Genomic DNA, 26,816 nt, shown 5'->3' on the forward strand with positions numbered 1-26,816 from the left:
CAAATCAATAATCTAATAATAAAAATTACAGCTAACATAATAAAATAGAGAATAGAAAATCAATGAAACCAAAAGTTGATTCTATGAAAAGATAAACAATATTGACAGATCTTTAACAAAGGAAAAAAAAGAAAAAGACTTAAATTACTAAAATTATGAATAAAAAGGGTAACATCCTTACTAACCGCACACAAATATAAAGGATTATTGGGGAATATAATGAATGAATGCCAACAAATTAGATAAATAAAATGGAAAAAATTTCTAGAAAGACAAACTATAAAAATTAACTCAAGAAGAAATTAAAAATCTGAATATACATATAACAAGCAAAGAGATTTACTTAGTAATCAAAAAACTTCCCACAAAATATTCCACTATCTATGAATTATCAGAAAGAGAAATTAAAAAAACAATCCCATTTATAATTCCATCAAAAAGAATCAAAAGGAATTAATTTAACCAATGATATAAAAGACCTGTACACTAAAAACTGTAAGACAGTAATCAAAAAAAATTGGAGAAGACACAAGCAAATGGAAAGATATTCTACTTATGGAATAGAAGAATTAAGATTGTTAAAGTATCCATACTACCTAAAGCAAGCCAGTTTCCAGGCAATTTCTATCAAAACTACAATGGCATTTTTCACAGAACTAGAACGAATAATTCCAAAAATTTGTATGGAACCACAAAAGATCACAAATAACCAATGCAACATTGATAAAGAAAAACAAAGCATTTCCACATCCCCACCAAAAAAAGAAGAACAAGGCAGAGGTATTACACTTCTTGATTTTAAACTATATTACAAAGCCATAGTAATCAAAGCAATATGGTATTGGCATAAAAACAGACACATAAGTCAATGGAACAGAATAGAGAGCTCAGAATCAAACCTGTATGGCCAATTAATTTACCACCAAGGAGCCAGGAACATACAATGAAGAAAGGACAGTATCTTCAATAAACGGTGTTGGGAAAACTGGACAGCAACATGCAAAAGAATGAAACTAAACTATCTTACATCATACATAAAAATTAATTCAAAATGGATTGAAGACTGGAGTATAAAACCTGAAACAATAAAATTCCTAGGAGAAAATATAAGCTGCCAGCTCCTTAACAATGGTCTTAATGATATTTTTGTGAATCTGATTCCAAAGGCCAGCAAAAATAAACAAATGGAATTACATCAAACTGAAAACCTTCTATACACAAAAGAAACCATTATTTTAACCAAAAAACAAACTACTGAATGGTGATTTTTCCAATTCATATACCTGACAAGGGATTAATATCCAAAATATATAAAGAACTCATACAGCTCAATAACAACAACTGATTAAAAATGGGCAGAGAAGCTAAATAGATATTTTTCCAGAGAAGACATACAGATAGTTAATAGACACATGACAAGATCTTCAACATCACTAATTATTAGGAAAGTGCAAATCAAAACCACACTAAGCCATCACCTCACACCAGTTAGAATGGCTGCTATCAAAAAGACAAGAAATCATAAGGGTTGGAGAGGACGTAGAGAAAAGGGAACCATTGTACATGGTTGATGGGAATGTAAATTGGTATACTCACTATGAAAAACAGTATGTAGATTCCTCAAAAAAATTAAGGCTAGAACTACCATATGATCTAATTCTTGCACTTCTGGGCATTTATCCAAACAATTTAAAAAATGCTAATTCAAAAAGATATATATACCCTTATATTCATTGCAGCATTATTTGCAATAGCCAAGAAATGGAAACAACCTAAATGTCCATCAATAAATGAAGGGAAAAAGAAGATGTGGAATATAGAATGGAATATTTCTCAGCCAAAAAAAAAAAAAAAAAAAAGAAAAGAAAATCACTTGTGGCAAAATGGATGGACCTTGAAGTTGTTATTCTAACTGAAATAAGTCAGATGGAAAAAGACAGCATGATTTCACTCTTATGTGAAATCTAAAAAAAAAAAAAAAAAGAGATAAAAAAATTAAACTCATAGATACAAATAATAGAATGTGGATTACCAAAGTTGGGGGGTGTGGTGAAGAGTCTGTGAAATGAGTGAAGGTCAATTGTATAGTGATAGATGATAACTAGAATTTTAGTGGTGATCACTTTGTAGTGTATACAGGTGTCAAATTATAATGTGCATCTGAAACATAATGTTATATATACAATTTTACCTCAATAAATAAAGGAAAAGAAAAAATCTATTAGAACTAATAAGTGAGGTTAGCAAAGTTTCAGGATACAAGATCAATAAACAAAAATCAGTTATATGCTGTCAATGAACAGTCTGAAAATGAAGAAAACAAATACATTTACAAAAGCATCAAAAAATATTTAGGTATAATATAACAGAAGTATAAAAATTGTACCCTGAAAATTACAAAATTTCATTGAAAGAAATTAAAGACGCAAATAAGTGGTGGACAGACATCCTATATTCAATGATTGGAGCATTTAATATTGTTAAAGTAGTAATACTTCCCAAATTGATCCAGAGATTCAACATAATCCCTTTTAAAATTCCAACTGCCTTTTCTTTTTACGGAAATATAGAGCTGATCCTAAAATTCATATAGAATTACGAAGGACCCAGAAAAGACAAAACAGTCTTGAAAAAAGAGGAGCAAAGTTGGGAGATTCACACCTTCTGTTTTCAAATTCTACTACAAAGCAACAGTAATCGAGACAGTGTCATACTGGCATAAAGACAGATATATAGATCAAAGGAATAGATTTGAGATTCCAGAACTAAACACATACATCTATGGTCAATTGGCTTTAGATAGAGATACCAAGATTATTCAATGGAGAAAGAATAATCTTTTCAGCAAATGATGCTAGGACAAGTGAATATCAACATGCAAAAAAATTATTTTGATCCCATACCTTATACTATATACAAAAATTAATTAAAAATGGATCAAAGGCCTAAATGTAAGAGCTGCAACTATAAAACTCTTAAAACAAAACATAGGGGGCAGCCTGGTGGCTAAGTGGTTTAGCACCACCTTCAGCCCAGGGTGTGATACTGGAGACCCGGGATCAAGTCCCACATCAGGCTCTCAGCATGGAGCCTGCTTCTAACTCTACCTGTGTCTCTGCCTCTGTGTGTGTGTGTATGTCTCATGAATAAATAAAATCTTAAAAAATAAAAAAAAAGAAAACATAGGTTTAAGGTTTCATGGCCTTGGGTAGCATGGTTTCTTAGCTATAACACCAAAAATACAAGCAATCAAAGAATAACGTGTTACACTGAATTCATCAAAATTAAAAACAGGTGTGCATCAAAGACACTATCAAGAAAGAGAAAATCCATAGAATAAAGAAAATATTATAAGTCATATATCTGATAAGGACCTAATATTCAGCATATATAAAGAATATTTACCTCAACAAAAAAAAAATAAATAAATAACCCAATTTTTTAAATGGGCAAATTTTTTCAATAGATTTTTTTTCAAAGATACACAAGTGACCAAAAAAATACATGAAAAGACGCTGAGCATCATTGCTTATTAAGGAAATACAAATCAAAACCACAATGAGACCGTACTTTGCACCCACTAGAATGGCTGTAAATTTTTTTAAAGATTTATTTATTTATTTATTTATTTATTTATTTATTCATAGAGATGCAGAGAGAGAGAGGCAGAGACACAGGCAGAGGGAGAAGCAGGCTCCATGCAGAGAGCCCGACGTGGGACTCGATCCAGGGTCTCCAGGATCACGCCCTGGGCTGCAGGTGGCACTAAACCGCTGCACCACCGGGGCTGCCCGAATGGCTGTAAATATAGAAAAAGAAAACATTTGTCATTGAGGACATGGAGAAACTGAAACCCTAAAAATTGCTGATGGAATTGTAAAATGGCAGCTGCTATTGTATCAGTTTGATATTTCTAAAAAAGTTTAACATAGAATGGTCATATGACCCAGTGTATTAGGTTCCTAGGGCTTCCATAACAAATTACCCTAAACTAGATGACTTAAAACAGTAGAAATTTATTCTTTTACAGATATGAAGGCTAGAAATTCAAAACATTGTGTGATTTCAGACCATGCTCCCTCTGAAGATTCTAGGAAAGGATCCTTCCTGTCTCTTCTAGCTTCTCGTGGTTGCCAGCAATCCCTAGCTTCCTTGGCTTGGAGCTGCATCACTTCAAATTGTGCTTCTGTATTCACATGGCTGCCTCCTCCTGTGCATGTCTGTCTCTCTATCCAAATCTCCCTCTTATAATTATTGGATTAAAATCCACCTTAAACCAGTATAACCTCATCTTCATTTGATAATATCGACTAAGATTCTATTTTGAAAATAGGTCATGTCACAGGTACCAAAGGTAAGGACTACAATATATCTTTTGGGAAGATACAATTTAACCCATAATACTCAGAAATTTCACCATGATATATATATACCCAAAAAATACTGAAAATAGGTGCTCAAACAAAATCTTGTGCATGAGTGTTCCTAGGAGTATTATTCATAATAACAAAAACCACAGTAAAACATTACCAATGCTAAATCATTGAACTGTTATGCAGAAGAGCAAGCTAGGATATTTCACTTACGTTTCTGACAAAAATTCACAAAACTCATAATGGTTAAGTCACAAGAGTAAATGAAGTCCTCTGTTAAACACTATCAGTTCAATAACAAATGATAGACTGAAATATTACCTGTGAAGTACTACTGAATAACCAAAGGCTTTAAACAGCTTTTGTTTTCAAAAGCTTTGTCAATTTGTTCAGTCAAAATTTTCCTGCTTCACCCGTATTTTTACCACTATCAGTTTTAACACATTTTAGTAGATACCACCTTCAGGTTGTACTATATTAGCATTTCATAACTTATTTGAAAATATTATTACCTGTAGCTGTTCCATGCAGAATATTCATAGGGCTAATACTTTATCACTTCAAACTTGGTATTTAATCTTTGAATAAAAAGAAATGATTGAGATATACCAGTAACATTTTCAACTCATCAAGAGCCAATGAAAACCACTTGAAATAATTTGCCTTCTTGCTGACTACTGATTTTACTCTTAATGTCCTCAAGTCTTTGAGAATTCGCTCTTGCCAAAAGACTAATTATCTTAAACAAATGTTTTCTCTGGACACATTTTTTTCTTCAGCTGCTACAAACATGATTTTAATTAATTCACCATAAGAAGTATTTGTTTGGGGATCCATCCCTGGGTGGCTCAGTGGTTTAGCGCCTGCCTTTAGCCAGGGAGTGATCCTAGGGTCCTGAGGAGTCCCGCATGGAGCCTGCTTCTCCCTCTGCCTGTGTCCCTGCCTGCTTCTCTCTCTCATGAATAAATAAATAAAATATTTTTTTAAAAAAAGAAGTCTTTGTTTGGCTAACAAATTGGCCACTCAAAAACTTACATTGGTTGCAGCCTTTATTTTTTTATTTTTGGAAATTTTGCCATGATGAGATATTCCACAATGAATTTTCTAATTTTTCCTATTTCTTTACTGTGAGTTAGGAATATTGTGATAGTCTGAGAATGTCAGTGTACACTGCATTCTTTCAGCACAGCTGTGGTGTCATTGCACATCTGGTTTGTTAACAAGATAATCTAAATTTCATTGTGCCTTATAAGTATGATATTCAAAATCCACTTTTGTCTTCTTGTTGTGACATGATGGGAATGCCCTGATAAGTAAAAAGTAAATACAATGTCATTGTACAGTAATATATGGTGCACAAAATGTTGTCAAGTTATAACTGTATTACTGCAATTTATAGTCCACTGAGCAGCAGTAGAAGGCAATGCAATTACTATATATGTTCTCGGTCACAACTAGTCCATTATTTTATCAATGGGCAAAAGCTGCCATAGACTATACTATAAATAAGTGAATGTAGCTATGCTCCAATAAAAGCTATGGATGCTAAAATGTGAATTTCATATAATACTCATGCATCAAGAAATATTATTTTGATTTTTTTCAACCATTTAAAAATGAAAAAAGTATCCCTGGCTGGCTCAGTCAGTAGAGTATGTAACTCTTGATCTCAGGGTCATGAGTCTGAGCTCCATATTGGGCAGAGTTTATTTAAAAATGTAAAAACTATTCTTACCCACACAAATGAGTACAAGTAAAACTGGAAAAATCTACATAAGGTTTGTGGACTGTGCCAATGTCAATATCTTGGTTGTGATATTAAATTGTATAATTTTAAAAAGGCCTACCATTGGGAGAAACTAGGAAAGTGTTCATGAACACCTTGCTACAGTTTGTTACAACTGCATGTGAATCTATAGTTAACCCCAAAAATTTCAATTAAAATAATTCATAGCACATAAATCATACAAAAACAATCAGCAGGCCTGACCTGGACTACAGGTCATAGTTGGCTGATTCCTGGATTAGGCTAAAATTTCTTAAAGATAAAACAGAAAGGACAATTCATTAAAAAATAAACTGACCAGGGGCATATGGGTGGCTCAGATGGTTGGGTGTCTGCCTTCAGCTCAGGTTGTGGTCTCTCAGTCCTGGGATCAAGCCCCACATGGGGCTCCCTGCTCAGTGGGGAGTCTGCTTCTCCCTCTCCCTCTGCTACTCCCCCTGCTTGTGCTCTCTCTCAATCTCTCTCTCTCTCTCTCTCTAATGAATAAGTAAAATATTTTTTAAAAATAAAAATAAAATAACCAGTTGTACTTCATCAAGTCTCTGGTAAAGAGAGGAAGATGTGGTGGAGTAATAGGACCTTAGGCTCATTTTGTTTCACCAACACACGTAGATAACTATCAAATCATCCTAAATATTCTAGGGTCAAACTGAAAACTGACAGAACAAACTCCATAACTAAAAGGAGAGAAAAGGCCACACTGAAGAAGGTAGGAAGTGCAGAGACACGGTTTAGGAGAGAAACGGATCACAGGTGCTACAGAGGGAAGGGAGCTGTGGCCATAGGTAAGGACAAGAGAGAGAAAAGCACACAGGGGAATGCACAAGGAAAACAAAAAGGCCTGAATTTCGTAGGTTCTTGCAACCAGTGGGGCTTAAAGTCTGGAGTTTTAAAGAATGGCAGGCTTGGCTAGCACAGAGCCTGGAAGGCATAGCCTTTCTCCTTGAGAGAAGGTGGGCAAACAATCCAGGGAGTGCATAACATGGCAACAGTGATCAGAAGAATGCCTGTGGCACACAGTGGGGAGACTATTTACTCTTCTCTGAGCATGTCCCTGAGAGGCAGTGTTCACAGAGATACCTCTCCAGGAACAAAGGAGTTGGCTAATGCCATTTCCCACCCTCTCCCCATCAGCATAAACATAGAGCCATCTGTAGGAAGCAGCACAATGCTGACACTGGCTGCCTAACTTGCCTGTACCAAGCCCCATCACCCTGTGCTCTGGCAAGACTGCCCTTTTCAGTCAAGTTTGCCTCTGTCCCAATGCAGTGGGCCTCTCCCCCAGTCAAACAGCCCACAACATACCTCCTGATCAGAGTTCCACAGGGCCTCAGTTCTGGTGGAGTTGGTGTCAAATCTCACTTCACAAGCAGACTAGAGCACACCTACTTAAAGTTCATCACATTCAGGCCAGGGACCAAATGTTTCCCACAGCAGGCAAGAAGAGCCTCCACAGGCTGGCCTGAAGGGCAGAGTAGCAAAAATACAATAGCAGAATATACACAACACAGTCATGGCAACATTTTCCTAGATATGTCTCCTTAAGCAAGGGCAACAAAAACAGAAATAAACTATTGAGACTACCTCAAACTAGAAAACTTTTGCACAGCAAAAGACACCATCAACAAAACAAAAAAGGCAACCTACTGAATAGAAGATATTTACAAATCATATATCTGATAAGCGGTTAATATCCAAAATAAATAAAGAAGTTCTAAAACTCAACAACAAAACAGCAATCTGATTTAAAAATGGGCGTACTCTTCAATGGGAAAATTGGACAGCCAAATGTAGAAGAATGAAACCTGGCCTTTTTCTTACACCATACACAAAAGTAAACACAAAATGGTTGAAATACCTAAATGTGAGACAGGAATCCATCAAAATCCTAGAGGAGAACACAGGCAGCAACCTCTTCAAACTTGGCCACAGTAACTTCTTGCTAGACACATCTCTAAAGCAAGGGAAACAAAAGCAAAAATGAACTACTGAGACTTCATCAAGATAAAATGCCTTAGCATGTGGGAATCCCTGAGTGGCTCAGTGGTTTGGTGCCTGCCTTCGGCCCAGGGCGTGATCCTGGGGTCCAGGGATCAGGTCCCGCATTGGGCTCCCTGCATGAAGCCTGCTTCTCCTTCTGCCTGTCTCTGCCCACACCCTCTATCTGTGTATCATGAATGAATAGATTAAAATCTTAAAAAAAAAAAAAGCCTCAGCACAAGCAAAGGAAACAGTCAACAAAACTAAAAGACAAACTACGGAATGGAAGAAGATATTTGCAAATGGCACATCAGATAAAGATCTATAAAGAACCTATGAAATTCAAACCCAAAAAACAAAGAATCCAGTTAAGAAGTGGGCAGAAGAACAGACATTTCTCCAAAGACATACAAATGGCCAACTGATACATATAAATATGTTCCATACCACCTTATACTAATCAGAATGGCTAAAATTAACAAGACAGGAAATAACAAATGTTGGCAAGAACGCAGAGAAAGGGGAATCCTCTCACACTGTTGATGGGAATGCAAGACGGTGCAGTCACCCTGGAAAATGGTATGGAGGTTCCTCAAGAAGTTAAAAATGGAGCTACCGGGATCCCTGGGTGGCGCAGCGGTTTGGCACCTGCCTTTGGCCCAGGGCGCGAACCTGGAGACCCAGAATCGAATCCCACGTCGGGCTCCCGGTACATGGAGCCTGCTTCTCCCTCTGCCTGTGTCTCTGCCTCTCTCTCTCTCTCTCTGTGACTATCATAAATAAATAAATTAAAAATCTAATGTAAAAATGGAGCTACCCTATGACCCAGCAATTGCATTACTGGGTATTTACCCCAAAGATACAAATGTAGTGATCCGAAGGGGAACCTGCACGCCAATGTTCACAGCAGTAATGTCCACAATAGTCAAACTGTGGAAAGAGCTGAGATGTCCATTGACAGAAGAATGGACAAAGAAGATGCAGTATATATATACAATGGAATATTACTCAGTATATTACAATGGAATATACTGGTAAGGATGAATACTTACTGTTTACATCACCATGGATGGAACTGGAGGGTATTACACTGAGGGAATAAGTCAAACAGAGAAAGACAATTATCATATAATTTCACTCATAGGTGGAATATAAGAAACAGTGCAGAGGATCATAGGGTAAAGGAGGGAAAACTGAAGAAGTCATCAGAGAGGGAGAAAAACCATGAGAGACTCTTTACTATAGGAAACAAACTGAGGGTTGCTGGAGGGAAGATGGATGAGGAGATAAAGTAATTGAGTTATGGGCATTAAGGAGAGCATCAGATATGATGATCACTGGGTGTTATACACAACTGATGAATAACTGAACATTACTTCTTAAACTAATGTGTACTATATATTGGCTAATTGTATTTAAATTTAAAATTTTTTAAATAAATTTTAAATGGCAGAAGACATTTTTCCAAAAAAGATATACAAATGGCCAATAGACACATGAAAAGATGCTCAACATCACTAATCATCAGGGAAATGCAAATCAAAACCACAATGATATATCACCTTATACCTGTCAGAACAGCTAAAGTCAAAAAGACAAGAAATCAGTGTTGATGATTGGACAAAAAGAAACCCTCATACCCTGTTGGAGAGAATATAAACTGGTACAGCAATTGTGGAAAATTGCACAGAGGTCCCTCCAAAATTTAAAAATAGAAATATCATACAATTCAATAATTCCACTATTGGGTATTTAGCCAAAGAAAACAAAAACTAATTCAAAAAATATTTGCACTCCTCCCTCCTTATGTTTATTGCAGCATTATTTACAATAACCAAGATATGGAAACAACCCTATGTGTCCATCAGTAGAAAAATAATAAGGAAGATGTGTAGCGGTGGTGGTGGGGTGTGTATGGATACATGTATATATGTAAGTCATAGGAATAACAGCATAAGGAATATAGTCAATGTTATTACAATAGCCTTATATGGTGATAGGTGGTAGCTACACTTGTGGTGAGCATAGCATAATGTTTAAACCTGTCAAATCACTATGTTACGCACCTGAAACTAATGAATGTTTTGTGTTAACTATACTCAAATACACAAAAAAAATTTCATGCATAATTGTCAGACTGAATAAAAACCAAGAACCAATTAAATGCTGTCTACCAGAAGTTCACATTAAATAGACTATAGATCAAAAATAAAACATGGGGAAAAGATGCACCGCACCATGCAAAAACTATTCATTAGAAAGCTGGCTATATTAATATCAGACAAAGTAGACTTCAGAAAAATAGGAATGTTGCCAGGAACAAAGAGGGATAATAATAAAGGGATCAGTTCACCAAGAAGACATAACCATAAATATCTATGCACCTAGCAACAGAGCTTCAAAATATGTGAAGCAGAAACTGACAAACTGAAAGAAGAAATAGGGAAGTATGCAACTGTCCAGAGCTATTTCAACAATCCTGTCTCTATAATTAGTAGAAATAGGAAAAAATTAGTAAGGATAAAGAAGATATAAACAATGCTATCAATCAAGTTTGACCCAACTGACAGTTACAGAGTACTCCATTATGATTATCATCAGGCAAATACCATAAATTTCAAGCATACACATATAACATTCACCAAGAAAAACCCCATTCTTGAACACAAAATAAGTCTTAAAAAAGTCAGTGCCACAAAACAAGTTTCAATAATTCTTTTGGAAATAAAAGTATACACAAAGTATATTCTGAATTAAAATAAAAATCAATTCCAGAAAGATATCTGGAATATTCCAAAATATGTGGGACTTGACAATACGTTTCTATAGAATCCATAGGCCAAGGAACCAACTTGATTTTGGGGGGAAAAAAATCACAAGGAAACTTAGAAAATATTCTCAACTAAAGTAAAATGATAACACAACATGTCAAAATTTGTTGGGTCATCTAAAGCAATGTTTACAGACAAACTTATAGCTTTGAATGTTTGTATTAGAAAAGAAGAAAGTTTCAATAATCAATTGTCTAAGTATCCATTTTAGGGAACTAGGAAAAGAAAAGCAAATTAAACCTAAAGTAAATAGGGGTGTCCAGTGGCTCAGTCAGTTAAGCATCTGCCTTCAGCTCAGGTCACGATCCGAGGATCCTGGGATGGAGGCCCATGTAGGGCTCCCTGCTCAACAGGGAGTCTGCCTCTCCCACTGCTTGTCCTCTCTCTCTACCAAATAAATAAATAAAATATTTTTTAAAAATAAAATAAACATAAAGTAAATAGGAGAAAATAAGTAATAGTGGAACACATAAAAACAAGACAAAGGGAAAAAACAATGAAATATAAATCTGATAAAATTGAAAAGAAATTCTAGCTTAAAGAAAAAACTCAATTACTAATATTAAGATCAAAAGAAGGAAAATCATGAAGATCCTACAGATGCTTAAAAGAGACTAAGAGACAACTATAAAGAAATTTAGGCAAAAAAAATTTTAATCACTTAGATGAAACAAATTCCTTAAAGACACAAATTACCAAAATTGATTATAGAAGAGATAGAAATTCTGAATAGCTGCCATATCAATTAGAGAAATTGATTTAGAATTAAACCCTTCTCACAAGTAAAATTCAGGCCCAGGTGTCTTACTGATAAATTATTTCAAATATTTAAGAGAGAAATAAAACCAGTTCTTTGGAAATCACTTAAAAAATAGAGGAGGAGGGACCTCTCCTCAGCTGATTTTATGAGGCAGTTCTTTCCCTGATAACAATAAGAGGCAAGAACATTACAAGAAAAGAAAATGTAAGACTAATATTTTTCATGTACATAGAGGCAGAAATCTTAATTACATATAAGCAAATTAAATCCAGTGATACATAAAAAGTACAATACATTATGACCAAGTGGGGTTTTCCCAAAAATACAAAGTTAGTATGTGGGAAAAAAAAGTAATTCACCATATTAGCAATATAAGGGAAAAAAGAAATCTGAGCATCTCTATAAATGTAGAAAATGCATTTTGCAAACTTCAGTACCTATTCACAATTTTTAAATCTCAGAAAACTGGGACTAGAAGGAAACTTCCTCAACTTGATAAAGGGTATCTACTAAACCTGTAGCTAACATTATACTTAATAATAAAGACAGTATTTTCTCCCCCAAAGATCAGGAATAAGGCAAAGATATCTGCTCTAACAACTTCTGTTCAACATTGTACTTGAAGTGCTACTAGTGAAATTATCAAGAAAAGAAATGAAAGTCATACAATTTGAAAAGGAAAAAGTAAAACTTTTAATTTACAAAAGAAATTATTGTGTACATAAAAATGCTAAGAAATCTATAAAGAAAAAGCTACTAGAATTAATAAGTGAAGTTATTAGCAAGTTTACAGAATATATGATCAATATCTAAAAATCAGTTGTATTTATATATCCCAGGACAAACAATTAGAGAAATAGAGAAAATATCATTTGCATTAGTATGAAAATTAAACACTTAAGGATAAATTTAATAAAATATGTACACTGAAATTATAAAATATTGCTGAGAAAAATCAAAGACCTATACAGATGAGGAAATACTGGAAAACTCAATATGGTTAAGATATAAACCATCCCTTTCTAAATTGATCCAAAAAGATTTGATGCAATCCTAATTAAAATCCCAGCAAGCTTCTTTGTAAAGGCTGACAGGTTAGTTATAATATCTATATGGAACATTAAAAGATTTAGAACAATGAAAACAATTTTGAAGAACAAAACTGTAGAACTTACACTACTTATTTCAATACTTATAGGTACAGTTATCAGAACAGTATGTATTAGCCTAAGGACAGACATACAGAGCAATAGAACAGGATAGACCAGTGGCTGTGGGGGGATATACCTACACACACACACACACACACACACACACACACACACACAGGTTCTAAGATAATTCAATGGGGAAAGGACAGTCTTTTCAACAAATTGTGTTGGAACAATGGGAAAGCCATATGGAAAAAAAAATTGATACTTATACCATACAGAAAAACCACCCAAAATGGCTAACCGACTTAAATATAAAAATTATAGAGCTTCTAGAAGGAAATACAGGAGAAAATCTTTGCAACTTTGGAATAGGCAAATATTGACCTGCTTTAGCCAATAAAATGTGAATGGATATGAAGTGGCAGTTTTAAGTCCCAGGGTATGATATAATATGTTACTTTTCCCATGTAATCATGAAAGCATCTGTGAAAGCGGAATCTCAGTCAACCTGTGCAGAGATCCTTTGTGGACATGTAGTATGAGTGAGACTTAAATCTTTGCTTTGTTAAACCACTGATATTTGGGCATTCTACTGAAGCATATTCTAGCCCATAGTTCATATGCTATTTTTCTTAGAAATGTAAGGTCTTATTGGCACTTTTAATCTAGAAAGCTGGTAAATCAATTGAGAACTTTAATCAAGCATGAAATTAGAGGTATGACTTCAATAAAGAAATGTACTGTTAAAGATGACTTGTATCTATCCTTTGGGCAAAGAGAAAAATACAAAGGTTTTATTAAATGAATGCCAACATGGGACACCTGGGAGGTTCAGCAGTTGAGCACCTGCCTTCAGCCCACAGTGTGATCCTGGTGTCCCAGGATCGAGTCCCACATTTGGCTCCCTGCAGGGAACCGAGTTCTCCTCCCTCTGCCTGTGTGTGTGTGTGTATGTGTGTGTGTGTGTGTGTGTGTGTGTGATGAATAAATAAAATCTTTTTAAAAAGAAGAAAAATGCCAATAGAAGGGTATGAAATAATTTCTAGTGAACCACTGCTCTAGATTTTAAATCTCCATACTTTTATTCTACATAAAGATGACTCTGTACTAACAGCCAAGTTCTGTTTTCTTACTAAACCTACAAACATTACAAAGAAATGAAGATTCCATTGCAACCAACTGGCTTAAGAACTACTAAACAGCTTGACTTCATGCTGGACTTTAATTCCAAATATTACAATGACATACTCATTTTGTCCATTCATTATCTTAGGTAGCAAATAAATCAGTGTTTTTGATCCTGAACACTTCCTCTTTTTAACTGACAAATGGAAGTTAAAAATGGTATGCCAACATTTCACCATGAAGCTATCAATCTCCTTCCCAGAGTCTGATCCACACACATTCCAAAAGATTAACACACATTTAATCCAAGCATTTCTTCCTTTTCCCAAAGTGCACAAGTTGAGTCCATTTTACAACAATCAGGATCATCCAATTTTGCATGTGGTATTTGTTAAGTGCTGTGCCAAACGAAAAATCAGCCTGATGGGAAGAAGAAAAAAAGCTGGTTGCTCTATGACCACGGCCAGTAGATTGCACTCCGTTAACTTCTTTCAGGCATAAATCATCATGGACAGAGCCAATTTGTTAACGCATGTGCTCTGGCTGAATTAGACCAAAGCCCTGTTGCCCTGCATACCATTATATCCATAGACATGCCAAAAAATACTCCTTGTTCAGTTGGGCAACCCAAATTAAAAATCCTCAAAGACATTTATAAACTGCTTACCTCACCGTATCTATTGGTTAGATCTGTTTTTAACCAAAGAACATTTCTGAGCACTCAGTAATCATAATATTGGGGCTTTTTACAAAGTAACAGGACCTCTCTTATAGTAATTACTATGTAGTAGGTTTATCACAAAAATACGTTTCCCTCAGGGCACCTGGGTGGCTCATTCAGTTAAGTGTCTGCCTTCCAGTCAGGTCAGGATCCCAAGGTCCTGGGAAAGAGCCCCACTTTGGACTCCTCCCTCCCTCAGCCCACGGAGCAAGGAATACTTCTCCCTCTCTCTCTCTGCCCTTCACAACTCCCACCCACACCCCAGACTGTGCTTGCCTGAGCATGAGCATTCTCTCTCAAATAAATAAAACCTTTTAAAAAATGCATTTCCCTTACAGGCATAAGCAACCTTATAATTTAGTATTTTCACAATTTGCTAGTTTTCTATCAAACCTATGAACATAACATTAAGAAAATAATACTAGTTCTCAAAACAATTATTCAACTGGAACCAATAATTCTTTGTACTTGCCATTAAAATTCTTTAAAGTTTCATACCAAAATATCTCCTTTTACTTGATACCTTTGATACCTGGCTAGAAATGGAAAAAGTTGAAAGATTTTTCCCTTTTTTAAGATTTTATTTATTTATTCACGAGAGACAGAGAGAGAGAGGCAGAGACACAGGCAGAGGGAGAAGCAAGCTCCATGCAGTCCATGACGTGGTACTCGATCCCGGGTCTCCAGGATCACGCCCTGGACTGAAGGTGGCGCTAAACCGCTGAGCCACCCTGGCTGCCCAGATTTTTCAAGTCTTAAAAAGCAAAACATTTCAGTTCATAAATTAGAAATCAAAGGACTAATTTTTCTGCTCATCTCACAAGATTTTATTTTTATTTTTTTAATATTTGTATGAATAAAAAAAAGAGTTGCCATGGTATTCCAGGATGATGTTATGACCAGGAGGTATCACAATTCAGAATATTTGCAGTCCATCAAATGAAACTTTACACAGCATACCTTTTAAAACTCCTATCAGTGTCATAAACATTATAGGATTCCTGGCTTGCTAGCTTATGGAGGCTGTGATAACCAAAGCACTTCACAGTGTTGTACACTACATAGATTACCAAGAAATATGTTTTTCCCCACTATTCCTGCCTATTATTTAACTGGGCCATTCAAAATCCTTTCAGGGTCAACACAAGTTGAAATACAAATCATCAGGTTCCTTTGTCATAGGGCATTATTCCAAGCATTAAACACTAAAAAAAAGATGTACATCATTTCCCTTGTGTTCTCTTTCACAAGTCTTTTGTTCAGAGATCAGCAAAGATCTGCACAGAGAGCAAAAGCATTTACGATGTTCCAGTTATTATGCTAGACCTACAGATACAAAAGTGATTAAGACACAGTCCTGGTCTCAAGTTGCTTATACTCTAATAGAGAAAACATCCTTTAATTACACAAAGATAGAGACAATCTCAGGGTATTATGGTATTAATTTTCCCATGTATAATTTAAGTCAGGTACCTGGCTAGACCATTTTAAATAAACTCTAACTATAAAAGTGTTCAAAAAAAAAACAAAAAAAAAAAAACAAAAAACAAAAAATAAAAATAAAAGTGTTCAATAGTACATTATACATGGCAAGCAAAACATTTTTATTTTGCATGTTTTATTTTTTTTAAACCCATTTAGAAATTTTTCTTGGGTTTTTTTATAGGCCAATTTTTATTTATTTTTTAAAAGATCTTGAAAAATCTGTTGATATTCAAAATTGCCTTTTTGACAGGTCCTAAAAGATTCAAGCAGGATTGGATCACCTGCTTTACTCAAATCTCAGGAAACAGGGCTTGACAAGTGTGAGTGGGTTCTCTGAAAGTCTACACACAGGATACCATTAGTGAACACAGTCAAGGAACATTTTAGGTACTACCAGCCTACTATCAAGAGCCATTGGCCACATTTTCTTCTGAGGTAGTCTAAACTTATCTTCATTTATAGACTAATGTCATATGCAAGCCAGATTAAAACAGTCACTTGATCTACAGATAGCAAGCATATTTTTTAAAGTATATCAATAAGCTTTTCTCTTTTAGGTACCCTACAGGCATCCTAAATTATCTATCTTCCTTGAAAATTGGGGTGAGGAGATTAAGATTGTTGCAGCATTAAAATAAAGAGAAATAAAAGTTAGTAATCACACCACAAAAATAGAATTTTCAAGTCAATGAGGATAAGAAACAATCTTAAAAGTCAGGCTTTGTATGAGAGAAAAGGGTTTTCTAAATTCCCTTATGTTTCTGTTTAATAAGTGAAAACATAGATCTGACTTACTTGATCATAGATTATAAAAGAAGTCCATCCACTCTCACCACTTTTATTCAACATAGTATGGAAAGTCCTAGGGATCCCTGGGTGGCGCAGCGGTTTCGCGCCTGCCTTTGGCCCAGGGCGCGATCCTGGAGACCCGGGATCGAATCCCACGTCAGGCTCCCGGTGCATGGAGCCTGCTTCTCCCTCTGCCTGTGTCTCTGCCTCTCTCTCTCTCTCTCTCTCTCTCTCTCTCTCTCTGTGACTATCATAAATAAATAAAAATTTAAAAAAAAAAAAAAAGAAAGTCCTAGCCACAGCAATTAGACAACAAAAAGAAATAAAAGGCATCCAAATCACTAAGGAAGAAGTAAAACATTTACTATTTGCAAATAACATGATACTGTATATAGAAAGCCCTAAAGACCCCACCAAAAACACTATATAACTGACCAATGAATTCAGTAAAGTTGAAGGATACAAAATCAGTGTACAGAAATCCTATACACTAATAATGAAGCAGCAGAAAGTGAAATTAAGAAAACAATCCCATTTACAGTTGCACCAAAAAGAATAAAATACTGAGGAATAAACTTAACCAAAGAAATGAAAGACTTGTACTCTGAAAACTATAAAATATTAAAGAAAGAAATTCAAGACAACTCAAAGAAATGGAAAGACGTGCTAATGGATTGGAAGAACCAATATTGTTAAAATATCTAAACTACTCAAAGCAAGCTACAGATTTAATGCAATCTCTATCAAAACACCAACAGCATTCTAGTTCACAGAACAAGATCAACAATCTTAAAATTTGTATGGAACCACAAAATACCCCAAATAGCCAAAGTAGTCTTGAAAAAAGAAGAATAAAACTAGAAGTATCACAATACCAGAGTCCAAGATATACTAGAAACCTGTAGTAATCAAAACAGTATGGTACAGCACAAAGGCACACAAATCAATAGAATACAATAGAAAATCCATAAATAAACCTGCAATTATATGACCAATTAATCTTCAACAAAGGAGGAAAGAATATGCAATGGGAAAAAGTTTCTTCAACAAATGGTGCTGGGAAAGCTAGACAGTTACAAGCCAAAGAATGAAACCAGACCACTTTCTTACACCATACACATAAGAAAATGGATTAAAGACATTATTGTAAGACCTGAAACCATAAAAATCCTAGAAGAGAGCACAGGCAGTAATTTCTCTGACACCAGCTAAAGCAACATTTCTCTAGCTATGTCTCCTGAGGCAAGGGAAATAAAAGCAAAAATAAACTACATCAAAATAAAAAAGCTTCTTCACAGTGAAGGAAACAACAAAACCCAAAGGCAACCTACTAAATGGAGAAAATATTTGCAAATGACGTACCCAATATTTAGTATCTAAAGTATATAAAGAACAGATACAATTCAATACCCAAAAAACAAATAATCCATTAAAAATGGGCAGAAGACATGGACAGACATTTCTCCAAAGACAAATGCCCAACAGACACAAGAAAAGATGTTCAACATTTACACATCATCAGTGAAACACAAATCAAAACCACAATGAGATATCACCTCACACCTGTCAGAATAGCTAAAATCAAAGCCAGAAGAAACAAGTGCTGGTGAGAATGTAGAGCAAAGGGACTCTCTTGCACTGCTGGTGGGAATGCAAACTGGTACAGTCACTGTGGAAAACAGTATGGAGATTCCTCAAAAAGATAAAAATAGGGGAAGCCCGGGTGGCTCAGCAGTTTGGCGCCACCTTCAGTCCAGGGCCTGATCCTAAAGACCTGGCGTAGAGTCCCACATCAGGCTCTCTGCATGGAGCCTGCTTCTGCCTCTGCCTATGTCTCTGCCTCGCTCCCCGCCCCGCCTGTGTCTCTCATGAATAAATAAATAAAATATTTAAAAAAAATAGATAATAATAGAACTACCCTCTGATCCACTAATCACATTACTGGGTCTTTGCCTGAAACTTTCTAAAAACACTAATTCAAAGGGATACATGCATCCTTATGCTTATTGCAGTATTATTTACAATAGCCAAATTATAGAAGCAGCCCATATGTCTATCAACATATGAATAAGGAAGATGTGGTAGATATATATAAAATATTATTTAATCATAAAAAGAATGAAATCTTGCTACTTGCAATGACATGGATGGAGCTAGGGAGTATAGTGCTAAGCAAAATAAGTCAGAGAAAGACAAACACATATGATCTTAGTCATATGTGGAATTTAAGAAACAAAATAAACAAGTAGAGGAAAAACAGAAAAGAGAGAGAGGCAAATCAACAAACACTCTTAACTCCAGAGTACAAACTAATGGTTACCAGACGAGCAATGGGTAGGGGGATGGGGGAAATAGGTGACGAGCACTGGGTGATATACGGAATTGTTGAATCACTATATTCTATATCTGAAACTAATATAACACTGTATGTTAACTAACTGGAATTAAAAACTTTTTAAAAAAACTGGTTAAAATGGTGTATTTCATGTTATATATATTATACTATAATAACAAAAGAAGATAATAACTATTAAACATTAAAATAATACTCCATAAGGTGCTTTCTAACAATGTACAAAGTGAAATCTTCAAGGGATACATACTGTAGAAATTATACATCTTAGTTATTAATGTGAATTTCTAACAGAAACAGACTAATCTATTGAGTAAACAGGTAAAACAGCTAAAATATTTAAATTAAAGATCACTAATAATTTCATCAGAAATGAAATTTACAAACTAGTTTGAGAGCAGTATACATTTTTTCTTACTAAGAAGTACACTGAGTAAGAACAGATAAAAATATGTTGTTGTAACAAAATTTGAAATAACTATAGAATGATACCTGCTACAGATATGCTAGTTTCACAATTGAATAAATATTTTTAAAAGTCACTATATTCATTCTGTATAAATACCTTAACAAGTGTATATTAAAATATACATTATTTGAAAGTAAAAATATGAAAGAATATGGTGAAAGCAAGCAAACTAGGACACTAAGTCCTCTAAAGAGTTAAAATAAGCTGTAGTCTGTGAGAGGTCACCCTCTAGAACTGTGTCTTCATAAATTTGATTCATTTATAGAGTGTTTTTGATGATAGGCAATTCTTTGTTGAAAGTTAAGTGCTCTTTTATATGAATAAATAAAGAAGGCTTTGGTTTGAACTAATACATTATTTTGACAAATGTTTATTGGAAACCCAATTATGGGTTCATAAATCAGGGTTCTTTGTGGTCCATCAGGTGAGCTCACCAATGCCACCAGATGTCATGGTGCATACCAACAAGGTAATTAAAACTCCATGGAATGCTGTACTTCTCCTACACAATGACAGTAGTCAAAAGAGAGGAAAAAATAGCTTAGTATCTTTAATTTATTGAAAATGCTTTCATAAGATGTCTTGACCATTCCTTAAAGGAGAAGAAACACATTTGTTTTCTATTTACTGCTAGATTAAAATGACAAGGTCAAAGGGTGCCTGTGTAGCTCAGTCAGTCAAGGATCTGACTCTTGATTTGGGCTCAGGTCATGATCTCAGGGTTGTAAGACCAAGCCTCACATTGGGCTCCTGGGCATGGGGGCATGGAGCCTGCTTAAGATTCTCTCTCCCTCTGTCCCTCTCCACCTCTCTTTCTCTCATAAATGAATAAATAAAATGACAAGATCAAGCATGATACATGATCTGTCAGACAGCTGATTTTCAAAATCCTTTACTATAAAACAGGAAAAATTGAGCTGCATATATCCCATGTCTGAACTATCTCCTTAGAATTGTTCTTTTTTCCTTCTTTTCCTTCTCTTCCTTGTCTTCCATACTCCTTTTAAATACCTGTTATTTCCTGAAGAAGTGAGTCCTATTAATAAGGCCTAGTATGTCTGGGCCAATATAGCACAGTTCAGCTATATAGTGCATGGACCTGAGTTCTTCATTGTCAAAAAGAAAACAGTTGGCAAGACAAATCTGGCAAAATCACAAACTCATTTCAACTGAAAACTGGAAAGACTTCTAACTCTAAAGACTTCTCAAACTCCCTGTATAGACCAAATGTACGAACCATGAACAGGGAGGGAAATGAGGTATATAATAAAAGCACACATTTGTATGTTATAACCAAGAGTAAGGCATTTTCTTGACATTATATTGTGTAAACCTAGTGAAAGATGCAGAAAAATCAGATAAGTGTTTATTTAGCATGATAAATAAAATACAACCTAAGAATTGTCTCTTAATATTGCAAATTTGTTATAATCATCTCTAATCACTTTAAATCTTGCCTTGACTGTTAATTACTCAGTTTCGCTTTTATATAGGTAAAGTATTTCTCCCTTTATAGAATGATACATATAATAAAAGACATTTGAATATTTTCTGGGATGGAAATAGAATTTTTATGCTTTCCCATACAATATGCTTAAAAAGAGCTTCTGCTTTTTTTGTTTATATATCACTACTTAGCAAAATGAAGTATCTCTGCTATCCCAATTGCAAGTAATGTAAGCCAACACATCAGAGATTTGCCTCTAGACCAGCCAGACAACTCCACATAAAGTATCAATTGAGTAAGGCCACAAATGCAGAACTCTATTTTACTCTCTAACTGCACTGTCCAAGCCTACTGGCTTGACTATTGCTGATAATATAAACAAGAGGGTGAGTGACAACTTAAAATGTTAAGCTACTTGAACCTTAAACCCAAGAATCCATGTCACCAAGACCAACTTAAAAAGGTCAATGTCTAAATACAACTGTTATTTGCAAGAGACAAAAATGTTACTATTGTATCATAGGAAAAGTGTTTAGAAAGAACTGAACTGGGATCTGGGTCTCCAAGCATCCTTGATTTGAAATTATTTGGACAGCTTCATATAAAGAAGAGTTTTACTTAAATAGGTGCCTAAATGGCACTGAATTCCCATAATGAATTAAGAGACTTTATTATTGGCTTGAGTTGAAAGAATCTTCATAATGTCAGGTTAGTGGACAGTTGTCAAGAGCAACAGACTGCTATGAAGGTGGCGTAACAGCACAAAGAGCTCCACTGACTCACTCCCAAACTGGAGAGAATTATTAAAAAGCAAGCTATTAAAGCTTCCGGAGACAGTCCTGTGTGTAAATAGCAAATGAAGAAACATCTATTCAACAAAACCTAAGAAATTTCCTATAAGTGAGAGTCTGTGTTATTTCAATCAAGACCATTTCTTCCACCCCACACCCAGCACAGTAAGACAGACACTCCACTCAAGACTGCTGCAGCTAAGAACATGTAGCTCCCTCTTTCCCAGTTCTCTCCCAGAGGGAGGGCTTTCTTCTTGGAAGCTTAGCAAGATTTCAATGTTTCTCATGTTGCCCCCAGCTGCCTATTGCTAGAGATGAGTCCCAGGAAAGTGTGGTAAGAGTAGGAAGCTCTGTTCTTTCACACAACTCCCAGTTGTAGAACTAAGGCTCCTACAGTGAGGTGTCACCAATAGAGAAGCTTGCCATTGTTCTCACTCCCTGCTCTAGAGTCCTGGCCCAGATATTTTGCCAAAGGGAGAAGCAGCCATAAAGCAGATAGCTCCTGATCTCTCCACAAAGAACTGACTTCATTTGCAACAGAGCTTGGAGAAGTTTAACCTAAGAGCACTCTCAAGAATTGTAGAGGCTGTGGTAAAAGGCAATTGGAAGGAGATTTGTATATGTAATGAAGAAAAGGCCTCGACTGTGGGCTGGTTAGTAGTTTAGAGAACTGAGGAATAAGACAGCTGGGAGAAGCCCTCCTGGGATCAGAACAAATATCACACTGACCTCAAAAACTATTCTGTCCAAAGAGCCACAGTTTGATTGGATTCATTTGTAGAGGAATTTATGCTCTGGGACATTTTTGTAAAAAACCTAGCAACCAGGCAGCAATTACTGGAGTCTTAATAGCTGAGTATGGTCAGAGAAAGAGTGGAAAAGGGCCCTACCACTGCTACCATCATCCCAAAGTGACTGTGGGCACACCTAAAAGCAGTGTCGTCCTGAGGAGCAACATCAAGATTCTTAACTTTGGTGAGTGGGACGAGAGTGGAGGAAGCAGGGAACAGATTTCACTAAAATGATCCAGCCAATCACTAAACAAATAAACAAGCAAATAACAATAATAAGCCCCAGAATGAGGGGACCAGTGCCAGAGTTACTAAAATATATTATGTAAATTGTCCATAAAAAATTACCATGTCAATAATACCAATAAAAATTAAGAAGCATGCTAAGAGACAGAAAAGTATGACCCATACTCCAGAAAGAATAAAAGCAGGCAACATAAACTTTCTGTGAGAGCAACTAGAGGTGTGATTTAACAGAAAAATATTTCAAGGCAGCTATTAGAAATATGTTCACAGAAATAAAGAAAATCATGTTTAAAGAAGTAAAGGAAGGTATATTGACAGTGTTGTATCAAATAGAGAATATCAAAAGAGACATAAATTATTTTAAAAAGAATCAGGATCCCTGGGTGGCGCAGCGGTTTGGCGCCTGCCTTTGGCCCAGGGCGCAATCCTGGAGACCCTGGATCGAATCCCACATCGGGCTCCCGGTGCATGGAGCCTGCTTCTCCCTCTGCCTATGTCTCTGCCTCTCTCTCTCTCTCTGTGACTATCATAAATAAAAATAAATAAATAAATAAATAAATAAATAAATAAATAAATAAATAAAATGGAAATTCTGGAGTTAAGAAATGCAGTAACCAAAATAAAAAATTTACTAGAAGGATATCAACAGTAGATTTGAACTAGCAGAAGAGAGAATTGGTAGACTTGAAGATAGATTGATGGAGATTATGTAAAACAAAAAACAAAGAAGAAAAAATGAAGGAAAAAAACAACCTAAAAGAAATGTGAGACGCCATTAAGCACAACAATATACAGATAAAGACAGTACCAGGAAAGAAGAAAGGAAAGATCCATGAATGGATTTATCTAAGAAATTCAAGATTGGTTTAGCATCTGAAAATCAATGTAATACATCAATAGAACAAAAACAAGCATCAATAATCATCTCAATCATAAAACCATATCAAAAGAATTTGAAAAAATCCATCACGATGGATTTGATAAAAACAAAAACAAAAACAAAAACATTGAACAAACCGGGCATAGAAGGAGATTTCTTCAGGGCAGCCCGGGTGGCTCAGCAGTTTAACACTGCCTTCAGCCCAGGGCTGGATCCTGGAGACCCGGGATCGAGTCCCACGTCAGGCTCCCTGCATGGAGCCTGCTTCTCCCTCTACTTGTGTCTGTGTCTCTGTCTGTTTGTCTCTCTCTCTGTCTTTCATGAATAAATAAATAAAATCTTAAAAAAAAAGAAGGGGATTTCTTCAGCTTGATAAAGAGCATCTACAAAAAACCCACAGCTAACATAATTTATGGTAAGACTGAAAGTTTTCCCCCTAAGATGAGGAACAAGACAAAGATGTCTGTTCTCATGAGTTCTTTTAATTCAACATTGTACTGCAAGTTATAGCCAAGGGGATTAAATATGAAAAAGAAATAAAAGACATCCAAATTGAAAGGGAATGAGGAAAACCATCTCTACTTGCATGTGATTTGCCCTTATATATAGAAAATCCTAAGGTACCACTAAAAACTATTAGAACTAATAAATGAGTTTAACAAGTTTACAGGATACAAGGTCAATACACAAAAATCAATTATATTTCTATACAATATGAAAATGAAATCAAAACAATTTTATTCACAATAGCATCAAGAAGAATAAAATACTTAGGAATAAATTTAACAAAAGCAGCGTAAAATTTAGCTATAAAACTTATTGAAAGAAATTAAAGATCTAAATAAATGGGAAAATATCCTACATTTCATGCACTGAAAGACTTAACACTGTTAAGGTACTATTACGCCCCAAACTAATTCATAGAGTCAACACAATTCGTATCAGAATCCCAGCCAATTTCTTTGTATAAATTAACAACTTGATTGTAAAATTTATATGAAATTGCTAAGGACCCAGAATAGTCAAATCAATCCTGAAAAAGAAGAAAAAGCTAAAAGGACTCACACATCCCAATTTCAAAACTTATTCCCAATTTCAGTTTACTACAAAGCAACCATAATCACCACAGTGTGGTCCTGGCACAAGGCTAGACATATAGACCAATAGAATAGAATTGACAGTCCAGAAATAACCCCATACCTCTGTGGCCAGCTGATTTTTAACAAGAATGCCAAGACAAGTCAATGGGGAAAGAACAGTCTTTTCAACAAATAATGCTGAGACAATTGAACAGCCGTATGCAAAAGAATGAAGTTTAATTCTTCCCACCATTCACAAAAATTAATTCAAAATGGGTTAAAGACCTAAATGTAAGAAAAAAACTATGAAACTCTTGGGAGAAAACATATGGACAAATATTCATGATCTTGGATTTGGCAAAATATTTTTAGATATGTCTGAAATATGAATAGCAAAAGAAAAATTGATAAATTATGCTTCATCAAAATAAAACTTTTTTGCTTCAAAGGACATCATCAAGAAAGTGAGAAAAACAACCCATATAATGGGAACATATATTTGTAAATCATATATTTGATAAGAGATTTGAATTTAGAATGTATAAAGAACACTCACAAGTCAGTAACAAAAAAGACAAATAATCCAACTAAAAAAATGAGCAAAGGTTCTGAATAGACATTTCTCAAAAAATATATACAAATGGCCAATAACAAGTTTATGAAAAGATGACTGACATCATTAGTCATCAGGGAAATACAAATCAAAACCATAAGGTACCATTTCTTACCCACTAGGTGGCTAGAATCTAAAACTCTGACAATAAGTGTTGGTGAAGATGAAAATTGGAACCCTAAACACTACTGATAGGAATATAAAACAGTACAACCACTTTGGTGAAGAATGGCAGTTCTTCAAACAATTAAACATAGGATTACCATAGGACCCAGCAATTCCATCTGTAGGTAGATATTCAAGGGAAATGAAAACATCTATCTACACAGGAACCTGTAAAACTATTTACAACAGCATTATTTATACTAGCCAAATAGTAGAAACAACACAAATGCTCATTAATGAACAGCCAGATAAAATATGATATATTCATACAATGGAATATTATTCTGCAATAAAATAAATGAAGTACTAATATATGCAACAAAAAAACTTTGAAAACAATATTAAGTGAAAGAAGACAGTCACAAAAGGCCAGATAATATAATTCCACTCATATATAAATATCCAGAATAGGGAAATCTATAGACAGAAAGTAGATTAGTGGTTGCCTAGGGCTGAGAGCAATACAAGAGAAGATGGGAGTGGACGGTTGTATTAGTGTACTCCAGAGAAACAAAATCAATAGAATAGAATATGTGTATATATAAAGAGATTTGTTTTAAGAAATTGACTCATGCAGAGACGCCTGAGTGGCTCAGTGGTCGGTCGAGTGTCCACCTTAAGCTTGGGTTGTGATCCCAGGATCCTAGGATAGAGTCCCACATTGAGCTCCCCACAAGGAGACTGCTTCTCCCTCTGCTGTGTCGCTATTTCTCTCTGTGTGTCTCTCTTGAGTGAATAAATAAAATCTTTAAAAAATAAATTAAATAAATAAAATATTTTCTTAAAAAAGGAAGGAAGAAAGGAAAAAAAGAAAGAAAAGAGAAAAAAAGAAAAGAAAAGAAATTGACTCATGCAATTGTGGAGGCTGTTGAGTCCAAAATCTGCGCTGTGGCTAACAGGCTGAAGATCCAGGATAAACCGATGATGTAGTTCAAAGCTGAAGACCAGAAGTCCCCCCCTGCTTAGAGGAAATCAGTG

General features: G+C 35.2%; 1 protein-coding gene across 4 annotated transcripts in view; it reads right to left on the bottom strand.

Moving 5' to 3' along the window:
• The window catches only part of XKR9 (XK related 9), a 236,409-nt gene that overhangs the window by 115,102 nt on the left and 94,491 nt on the right, over positions 1 to 26,816 (bottom strand). For 2 of the 4 annotated variants that reach the window (XR_012020059.1, XR_012020057.1), the window contains exons 7-8: positions 8,018 to 8,113; positions 7,465 to 7,621 (exon numbers count right to left, since the gene is read on the bottom strand). The gene's annotated coding sequence lies outside the window, so the exon portion shown is untranslated. Of the gene's footprint in view, positions 1 to 3,646; positions 3,800 to 4,885; positions 4,952 to 7,464; positions 7,622 to 8,017; positions 8,114 to 26,816 lie in introns of those variants that run through there. The other 2 variants (XR_012020056.1, XR_012020058.1) reach the window with 2 other exon arrangements.

This window comes from Canis lupus, chromosome 28 (assembly GCF_048164855.1).
Source record: "Canis lupus baileyi chromosome 28, mCanLup2.hap1, whole genome shotgun sequence".
Lineage (NCBI taxonomy): Eukaryota > Metazoa > Chordata > Mammalia > Carnivora > Canidae > Canis > Canis lupus.